General features: G+C 41.3%; 1 pseudogene; it reads left to right on the top strand.

Annotated features, from left to right (window-relative positions):
- The first annotated feature begins 7569 nt into the window (after nucleotides 1-7569).
- Nucleotides 7570-8989, top strand: LOC133754301 (phosphatidylinositol 4-kinase type 2-beta-like; annotated as a pseudogene).
- The last annotated feature ends 884 nt before the right edge of the window (nucleotides 8990-9873 follow it).

The raw sequence follows: 9873 nt of genomic DNA, 5'->3' as shown, positions 1-9873 counted from the left end.
TGCCGGTGCTGCAGGTGGAGGACTAACCAAGTGAACCAGGGCACTGGCCCCGACATTTCTTTTTTAAAAACAGTTAGCCCATATCGGTAAGATTATTTACTTGAGTTTAATTCTTTCCACATTCTTTTTTTATTTTTTAAATATTTATTTTATTTATTTGGAAGTATTATAGAGAGGTAGAGACAGAGAGGTCTTCAATCTTCTGGTTCATTCCCCAAATAGCTGCAACAGCATGAGCTGAGCCAATCTGAAGCCAGGAGCCAGGAGCTTCTTCTGGGTCTTACACATGGGTTCAGGGGCCATGGGTACTTGGTTCATCCTCCACTGCTTTCTCAGGCATGTTAGCAGGGAGCTGGATTGGAAGTAGAGTAACTGGGACTTGAACTGGCGCCCATATGTACCACAGCACATGCCCCTCTTTTAACCAACCTCACCTCAAGGCAGGCTGGGAGTGTGGAAGTCAGAGACTTCCCTGGAAGAATATCCCTTGGCTTCATCTGCTGTATGTTTGATTTATTAAAATGGTTTATCACACATAAAATGAGACAATTTTCTGCAGAAAGCATGGGTAGAGGACAGTGATCAAGGATGGATTCCCACAGGGACTGTTTGGACCCAAGTCCAAGAACAGGTTGCAGCCTGAATGGGTTTGGATGTAAGGAGGTTTTTTTCTTAGGAGAAAAGACCCAGGGACCAATCCCCTTCCCCTCCCAACAAAGCCCCTAAAGCACTCCAATTGCCACAGCCAAGAAGCAAGATGTCTGTCCCCCTGGCCCCAAGAGTAAAGTTCTTCAAAAGATCCAGCTACCATGAGTGGGAGCAAGGAAATACAAGTTTTAGCTTTAGGCATAATTTAGGTTTGGGTTTCCATCCATGGAGTGGTTCAGTGAGAACCAGAGGTGACGGCTGGACAGGAATCGTGTAAAGCCCATGGTGGAAGGAGAGGGGTGGAGGATCTCCATGGCATCTATCTGCAGAGAGCAGCATCTATGTCTCTCTGGTCAGCAGCAGATCCTGCTACATGGTGACCACTGAGACCCAGGATTACAGCTGCAGGGTAGGCCTTTGGGGGGTGTCTTAATTTGAATATTTTCATAGACTCATGCCTGCTGTTATAACTATATGCCTATCCTATAACTATCCTATGACAATATGCCTTCCATCCTGCTTTAGGACCTCTCCCAGCAGACCAGGAAAAACATCAAGGACATGAAGAACAAACTAACAAGAACCTCCAGTGAAAGAGTACTTGGGTTGAGGTTGTCTTCGTGGAGGAAGAGGGCTAGGTGTCTGTGGGCCCCTCATGCCTAGGAGAACGACTTGTGCTATCAAACTGCGTGCTGTGACTGAGATGTTTGCTCTGTGACCTACTTGCACTTCTCCCCACCATTAACATCCTGTTCTGTGAATGAGCCTATGGTTTTGACAACATCTTCATACAAGTCTCAATTTTCCACCGGGAATTAGCAGCAGGGGAGCTGAGTCCACCAAAGAGGAAGCTAGCTCTTAGCACCTCCCATTTGGGCTGTCACCAAAGACCCCCACTATCGCCATAAGCCCTGAGCCAATAAGCACACATTATGTGAAACTCCTATCTAATAGGTGCCACTGTAGGAGGATCCCATAAGAAATCAGCAAGACCTTAAAACCCCAGTGCACTTCCTGAAAACCAGTGTCCTGCTCTGGGCAATCAGTTGTGACTCTTCTCAGATGAGACATTTTACAGTGCCTTTGCAAACAGACAAAAAATAAAGTTTCTGCTTCTTTGCAAATTGTTTCCTGGCTTCTTATTTCTATAATAAGCTGAAGAAAAGAACCCACCAAACTGTCTCTGGCAACCACCCTCCCCTCAGCAACTGGTAACACATTTCCTTACCCTTTCTTTTTGCATTTGGAGCCTCTGTGTTTCTGTATTCCAGTTCTTCATAAAGTAGAGAAGCATTATTACAAAGTATATTTTATGACATCCCTATGCCAACTATAATACCTTGTATAATGTAAACACTTTTTAAAATAGTCCTTGTACTGTATTTTGTAGGGAATAATAAAAAGAAAACCAAGATGTATATCGTCAATATGGGCACAATATTTTTGGAATATTTTCAACTAGCAAGTAGCTGATTCTACAGGTATGAAAATCATGGATGTAAAGGACCAATTCTGAAATAGTTGTAAGTATATTGATACAAAATTGAAAGGTAGATTTTTATATATAAATATACATATGATCATTTTCATATAATTTAAATTTGATAATAGTACCTTTAATATTATGTATACTCACATATCATCTAATGAAGAAATTTACTGGACTAGTTGTCTGTTCTCTCACTAGAAATGTGTAAAACCAAACTCTTTAAAATTTGCTACTTTGAACCAAAGGCAATAGCTAGCTAACCTAATCACTAGCCCAAAGGTTGCTATTTTGAAACAAGATAGATGAACTGGAGGATGAAGAGATGAGTAATTTAATTAATGTTATGGTAGAAATTGGAATGCTTGCACTAATAAATCCTCTGTTCAATTATCCCAGAGCTGCCAGTGTGACCAAGTCAAAGGCAGGAGCCAGGAACACCATCCAGGTCTCCCTCACAGGTAGGCACTTGAACCATCAGTTGTCTTCCAGAATGCACTAAGAGTAAGCTACATAAGAAATGGAGTAACTGGGTCTTGAACCAGCTGTCTGATATGAGTTGCATCCTAAGCAGTGGCTTAACTGGCTACATCAACTAAAGCTTTCAAAAATATAAATTAGAAACAACTGTCCTGAGGCAATTCTACAGGTTTCCATTTAGTATGTTCAATGAGTACTGGTCAAAGTATGAATATTTGCTCTCTTTAACAAGATAGGTAGTAAACGTGTAACACAGTTAGACTCCAAATCCATTTCTGTAATACATTTATCTAAAAGAAGTGAACTCACTTACCATAAATTCCATTAAAACAGTCCAACATCCATTGAAATTTTCACTCTAATCCCATAAAATGCTTCATTGTCATCTTCTCATAGTCAAGATATAGCCACAGTTAGAACTTTATCAACACATTTATGATCACAGTACATGGTGATCCAATAGTCAGGGAGTGACATAAACATCTCATCTCCTTCCAGGGACATTAATACGGATATTTGCATTTGACATTGAGCCCTCAGGCAGGGATGAGGGTGAGACACCTAGGTCGTTCCTGGATCTTCATTCTGTTTAATACAGGGATTGCTCCTCCTAGATATTTGATGTTTATTTTCTGATTGTCATTTTTTATTCTGAGCTTAAAATTCTTTTAAACCATGGGAAATAGAAGGAATGATTTTAGGCCCCTTCAATGTTAGTGCACAGAGACTCAAATCAGTTCACCAAACATCCAAAATCATTGCTGTAAGATCTTGGTTTCAACCGCTAATATCCAAGTTGTTAATCTTATTTCGTAATAACTTTTAAAGGTTTATACATTGTCAGAACTAATCATTTGACAACCATATTTTCACTTTCCTCAGTCTCATGTCAATCGCTCAAATATATTTAGCACCTCTAAGAATCATATTGGCCGGCGCCGTGGCTCAACAGGCTAATCCTCCGCCTTGCGGCGCCGGCACACCGGGTTCTAGTCCCGGTCGGGGCACCGATCCTGTCCCAGTTGCCCCTCTTCCAGGCCAGCTCTCTGCTGTGGCCAGGGAGTGCAGTGGAGGATGGCCCAAGTGCTTGGGCTCTGCACCCCATGGGAGACCAGGAGAAGCACCTGGCTCCTGCCATCGGAACAGCGCGGTGCGCCGGCCGCAGCGTGCTACCGCGGCGGCCATTGGAGGGTGAACCAACGGCAAAAGGAAGACCTTTCTCTCTGTCTCTCTCTCACTGTCCACTCTGCCTGTCAAAAATTAAAAAAAAAAGAATCATATTGACATGTTGAGCAATAAATCAGTTACAGATTTTCAGATGACTAATTTAGCAATACAGGTAGATATTTGTGATGTCCTTGCAAAAGTATCCTCTCAACCACAGCATTTAGTATGACAACAAATGCAGACAGGATACAACAAATGCAAACAGGAATTTATATTCATAAAGCAATCTGGCATGCTTGTGTATGCAACATATCAGCTGCTTCAGTCTGGGAGATACACTTTCTACCAAGAGGTAGGAAGGGAATGATAGCTTGCTTTTCCACAGAAATATCCCATTTTGGTACTGGTTTGTGTCCTAGCTGCTCCACTTCTAATGCAGCTCCCTGAAAATGGCATAAGAAAGCATCAAAAGATGGCTCCCAAATTTTTGGTCTCCTGCCACACATGTAGAGACCCAGGCCCCTGTGTCTCCAATTCCACATAACAGAAGGCCACTGGGATGCTGGCCAGGGGGAGGAGAATAGAGCCAGGCTAATAAACTGATCTGGCAGAGAAGTGGCCCTGTGGCCATGGTCAGCTCTCCCATGGTGACTGTGGAATAGGTGGCAAGTGTTCCTCATCCAAACACATGGGGCATTTCTCCCACACCAGCCCCCAGGAGCTGCATCCTCCAGGCCCTCTCTGTGACACCTCCCATGTCCTGGGGACACCCCTGCCTAGATTCTGCTGGTTGTGCAGAGGCTCTGGGCTGCTGGGGCTGCTTTCTCTGCCTCTAGCCAGCTCTCCACTCCCGGAACAACCCAACTTCTACTTTTCCCTCTCAGGTGGACTTAACTTCCATACTGTGCATATGATTATGATTGAGAAATGATGCTAGACACAGGGACAGTATCATCATGGGTTGTTATCAGGAAGATTGCCTTTCATTTTTTAATGATTTGTTTATTTTAAAGGCAGAATTGCAGTGAGAGGTGGAGGAACAGAGAAATCTTCCATCTGCTGGTTCACTCCCAAAAAGGCTGCAAGAGCTCTGGTGATCCAGGCAAAAACTGGGAGCATGGCATTCCATTCTGGTCTCAAACGTGCGTGGCAGAGGCCCAAGTACTTGAGCCATCTTCTGGTTCTTACCATTAGCAGGTGGCTGGATTGGAAATGGAGCAGCTGGGACTTGCGCCAGCATTGCAGGCAGTGCCACAATGCCAACCCCATGAGAGAGCCAACTTTCAACACTTGCTCAGGAATGTCACTTATGACCAGAATACAAATTATTGCTATATACATTATAAACCAGCCCTGCCTCTCACTTGAGACTCATATTTAGCTATTTTTGCTTTTATGAAAATGACTTAGGAATTAAATCTCAGTTTGGGCTAATGCAGATGCTTAGCAGCATTTTGAAATAAAATTACTTATGGAAAAATAAATAAAAGTGAAAACATTGATAACTTCCATAATATGAACAAATAATCAGATGCCAATTCTGAGGGATAATTCTGGATTAAAGTGTGTGTCCTAATTGTGGAAGGGCTGTGTGTGTGAGTACATAGGGAGTAGAGCATTGAGTCTCTACCTGGTGACTGCTTCCAGCTTGTTACTTCAATGGAGTAATACTTTTGAATGCAAGTTCCTATTGTAAAATTATTCTTTTTAAATTTTATGAATAAAATAAGTGAATTCTTCAAGATTTTTTGGTTGTCTTCATATATAGTACATTTTATGTATAAATTTGTATTTGAAATAATTTTAAGGAAATAAAAATGAAAATGTACTAAAATTAGTCATTTACAACTTTATAGTAAACATTTGATAGCCATAAAAATATTTTTGAGGAAATAGCAATATTGTAATCTCACTGACAGTTATATCCCATCTAAACTACATAAATTTAAGAAAAGAAGACCAACTTGAAATCTCTTCATTCACATGCATCCTATAATTGCAGGCCTCACACATCTGCACAGAATTCTGTACCAACACTTACTTTTCACATTCTTTGAGATTGCAACAATTCAGAGGACATGTCCTGGACAGAATGTTTACCCAGCAAGGGCTCCTCCACTAATGAGCTGAGGCTAACTCCAGTCTTGGGTGTCTAAGGATAATGAACTTTGTATCCCAGTAGTCTGTGTAAATTTCTTCCTGTTTACTTGTAAGCTTTTGACTTGCTTCAGTCTACTTGAATAAACCCACAGTTGATTACAACATGGGTATTCCCTTTGCACTATTCTGCTGTTCCCAAATAAATATTATTCCTTAGAGATTCTGATTGTTATGTTATTGCACATCAGTGGAGGTTTTACAGGTCTTCATTCAGTCTCTAAAGTTTAACTGTTGTGCACTTTCCAGTCAGACAGAGTTCTGGATGCAAAAAATCTGGCCAGAGGACATAAATAAGGAGCTCACAATGGAAAACAATGTGTGCTCAATAGATATTTTTCTTAAAGGTATATTCCTAAAAATCATTGTTGTCTTTTATTTACTTCCAAGAATTTATAAAATAGTATTATATATATATATATATATATATATATATATATATGTTATGTAGTGTTTTTATTGTTTTGAATTGTAAAAGCCAAATGATTTGTTTTGTCAGATTTGCCAAAATTTTGTAACAACTATCACAGCATTACAGGTATATAATTGCATTTAATCAGTACATACTTTTGCTGCCCAAATTTCCTTAAAAGTGATCCCAGTAAAAGGGAAAATATTAGGTATGGGTCAAACATATAAAAGTTATTAATATAAAAGTTACAAATATTTTGATGTTGTTTTTAAGACATAATAAAATCCTTCAAAATGTTTATATATTAGAATTAATTGATCATCCCTGGGGAATCCTGGAACTATCATTTGGTGTAACTTCTAAGAAAATGTTGACTCAGATTTAGGCACCAAATCTTTTTTTTTAATTCATTTTTATTCGAGGGGCAGACATATCTCAACAGGAGAAGTCATTGCTTGGGATGCCTACATCCCATATTGGAGCACCAGTTTGAGTCCCTACTACCCACCACCCCCTGCTCCAATTCCTGCAGTTTTTCCATCCAGAGGACTTACTGTTGTCTGCTACCAGTAACAGTTATTTACAGGAAAGTCTTGTTTTCTCATTTACTGTGGCTTCTTAGCACAATGCTTGTACCTGGAAGGCTCTATAGAAACAAATCTGTAATGTTCTGAGTTGAATGAAATGGAATGAATTTATCTCATGATTCAATCATACCTTTCATAACCTTGAATACTATGATGTAGACTGTGAAATTTAATGTAGAATTTTCCATAATCATCCTACAAGCAAAGACTTTTTAGTTGTAGTATTTCCTGGATTTATTGCTATGATCAGTAAACTTAATGTAAATCAATGGCAGTTGTAAATATGAAGCAAAAATATTTTACATGTGTTGTCAAGTTGAATCCAGAATATATTATAGTCCATCATGTTGGAATGGACATATAGAAAACATTAGTTGATCTGTTAATTATCCTGAACAGGGCAAGTTAAAAATTTGATGATGAATCATAAGAGTAAGGTATTTGTTAGAAAGTATTGCTGGTTGCGGAGCCTGGAGGTGTGGCGCCGCTGTGCGGCCGCCGAACCGGACCGGAGCGCTGGTGAGGTGGCGAGGGTTCGACCCAGCCGCTCCTGCGCCCCGCGATGTCGCGGACAGGCCCGCGGCCCCGGCCTCTCTGATTAGGTCTCAGCACGCCAGGCGCTGAGGGAGCCCATGGCGGAGGCCTGCGAGCCCGGCCGGCGGGCGTCCGCGGGCGGCGGAGGAGGAGGATGAGGAGCAGAAGCCGCTACTGCCGCGGATCGCCTGGGCCCAGCCGCGGAAAGGCGGCCCGGGCAGCGCCGTGAGGCTGCCGGAGGCTGCGGGGGAGGCCCCCCGCGAGGCCGGCGAGGAGGAGGTGCTACTGCCTCCCGGGGACTCGCCCAGCTGCCCGCCCCGCCGGACGTCCCCCGCCGACCTGGACCGGTTCAGCAACTACTACTGGTGCTTCAGAGCTGAATGCATTCTCCGATGATCCAGAATTTGCTGATACTATATTGAAAGCAGAGCAAGCAATAGAACTTGGAATTTTCCCAGAAAGAATCTCTCAAGGTTCAAGTGGAAGTTACTTTGTGAAGGATCCTTAGAGGAAAACTATTGTTCAAACCCAAATCAGAAGAGCCTTATGGTCAACTGAATCCGAAATGGACCAAATATGTTCATAAGGTCTGCTGCCCCTGCTGCTTCGGCAGAGGCTGCCTGCTTCCCAACCAGGGCTATCTCTCCGAAGCTGGCGCCTACCTTGTGGATGAAAAGCTTCATTTGGGCATTGTCCCCAAAACAAAGGTGGTTTGGCTTCTCAGTGAGACATTTAACTACAGTGCAATTGACCATGCAAAATCAAGAGGCAGAAAGTGCCCTTTAGAAAAAGTGCCGAAAGTAGGCAGGAAGTTTCATCAGATCGGGCTCCCTCCTAAGATTGGTTCCTTTCAGTTATTTGTTGAAGGTTACAAGGAGGCTGAATATTGACTTAGGAAATTTGGAGCGGATCCTTGGCCTGAGAATATTAGGAAACAATTTTAGTCACAATTGGGAAAGGCTGGTGGTTTTGGATTACATCATCAGAAACACAGACAGGGGAAATGACAATTGGTTAATCAGATATGAAAAGGAGGAATGTGACAAGAAAACTGACCTTGAGGAATCAAACTGGATCAATGAGAAAGAATCACTTATTAAAATAGCTGCAATTGATAATGGTCTAGCATTTCCTTTTAAACATCCTGATGAATGGAGAGCATATCCATTTCACTGGGCGTGGCTTCCTCAAGCAAAAGTTCCTTTTTCTGAAGAAATAAGAAACTTGATTCTCCCGTATATTTCTGACATGAACTTTGTGCAAGATTTGTGTGAAGATCTTTATGAACTTTTTAAGACTGACAAAGGATTTGACAAATCCACTTTTGAAAGTCAGATGTCTGTGATGAGGGGTCAGATCTTGAACCTCACTCAGGCTTTGAAAGATGGGAAGAGCCCCGTGCAGCTGGTTCAGATGCCTTGCGTGACTGTGGAACGCAGCAGAGGGGGAAGCCAGGGTCGGATCGTTCACCTGAGCAGCTCCTTCACCCAGACTGTCCACTGCAGAAAGCCGTTTTAGAAAGCAGATTTAAGAGTAGGACAAACCAACTGGTACTGTTATGTCGTTAAAATATTACAGTAATATAAATCTAATGTTAAGATCTCCAGTTGCCAAAACCTCAAATAATTTAAGTCTTTTTAAAGGGTTACATTTTGAATGTATTCACAAATTTACAGTTTTTTGTCCAAATATTAAATTTCTATTTCAGGGAAAAAATGACGTATCTCCTAGATTGTATTTTTGCAGAAATTGTGTATATTCTCTTGTTAATTAAGGTAATTTCATGGTTTACACATCCTGGAATATAGAATTCTAAGTAGAAAAACAAGGTATTTGCTGAGTTGGAGTTGAGTAACTTTTTATACCCTTTTCACACACTGAGCACTGCTCACGTTCACTCGTCTTACTTACAAAGGCCTTGGAGGGTGCTCAGGTCTGAAGCTGCTCTAATAGTGGAGTACTGAATTCAAAAAGACGTAAGAATTGCCTTAATTTTAAAAGCTGCTATTTTTACAACTTGAAAGAGAGCCCCTAAAGTGGGCATTATTAGGGACCAGAAAATTATATCCTGGTTAAGCAACAGGTGAATTTTTTTTTCTAACTTCACAGGTTTTTTGGGTAAATTTTGCTGCAGTGAGGAAAGAAAATCTGTCAATGCTGCCCCTTTTCCAAAGAATGGAACACTCAGCTTAGATTTGAGGGGAATAATATGGAATTAAGTAGATCCCTAATATTTTGAAATTTTAAATACTCTTAAAAATTCCCTGGTTTCTGGCATGGGATCAAGTAGTCGATCAATTAGTACTTCGACATACTGTTGCTGTTCAGTTTAGTACTTCAGTTAGTATTAAACTTTACTGAAACATAATATGCCCCAAAATATATATGTTATTATATTTCAG

Source organism: Lepus europaeus (assembly GCF_033115175.1).
Source record: "Lepus europaeus isolate LE1 chromosome 21 unlocalized genomic scaffold, mLepTim1.pri SUPER_21_unloc_1, whole genome shotgun sequence".
NCBI lineage: Eukaryota > Metazoa > Chordata > Mammalia > Lagomorpha > Leporidae > Lepus > Lepus europaeus.
This window is presented reverse-complemented; position numbering and strand designations above follow the sequence as displayed.